The following is a 966-nucleotide window of genomic DNA, read 5'->3' as shown; positions in this document are numbered from 1 at the left end:
GAGCAGCTGGTGTGTTTTAACTGCCGACCCTGTGGTTCAAACCAACCTTATGGTCAAGTGCTTATAGGATAGCGCCATAGTCATTAATCTTGAAAAATTCTATCATGCAATCCCAAGCATCATTTCTATCCCTAAGGCCATACTTTCCAACTATTGATCATTCTTTTTCCAACCTTCACATTGTAATTACCTGTAATTATCAATACAACCTGATTGCATATTTCACCAATTTCAGACTCTAGAAGTTGATAGATTCCCCAATTTCATCATAACAGACATTAATATTTATTGCATAAAAGTGAATAATAGCATTTTAAACAGATTTTCTTGTTTGTTGTTGTTAAATGTCATTGAGTTAGTTCTGACTCATAAATACCAATTATAGGATTCCCAAGAAGTGTCTGGTGGGTTTGAACTTCCCACATTGTGGTTCACAATTGAGTGTTTATCCTAGACTGCTCCAATAGGACTCCGGTCTTCCTTCTAATTATATGCATATTATACTATCACAGATAGATTTCTACTTCAACATGGATCTTGAAATGTTCTTTTTGATGATGAATGCTATACCATTCCTTTTCCATCTGTTGTTCCAGGCATAGAAAACCATATGATTGTCATATTGGAAATGGTCAATAGCAGTCCATTTCAGCTCACTAATGCCTAAGATATCAACTTTTATGTGATTCATTTTATTTTTGACCACTTCCGTTTTCCTAGATTAGTATTTCATACATTCCATGTTCCAATTGTTAATGGACATTTGTTGCTGTTTCTTATCATTTTGAATTGTGCCTCATCCCAAAATGAATGTCTTGAAAACTTTACTCTATTTGAGTGATCACAATCAATTCTCTTTCCCAGACTTTATTCTTTTTTCAGTGCATTCCAACCTGAGACTCTCATCTACTGGCACTACATTTATGATAATTTTCTGGTGCTATTCATAGTTTTTTCACTTTCTGG

This window comes from Chrysochloris asiatica, unplaced genomic scaffold, assembly GCF_000296735.1.
Source record: "Chrysochloris asiatica unplaced genomic scaffold, ChrAsi1.0 scaffold00653, whole genome shotgun sequence".
Classification (NCBI taxonomy): domain Eukaryota; kingdom Metazoa; phylum Chordata; class Mammalia; order Afrosoricida; family Chrysochloridae; genus Chrysochloris; species Chrysochloris asiatica.
Note: the sequence above shows the minus strand (reverse complement) of the source record.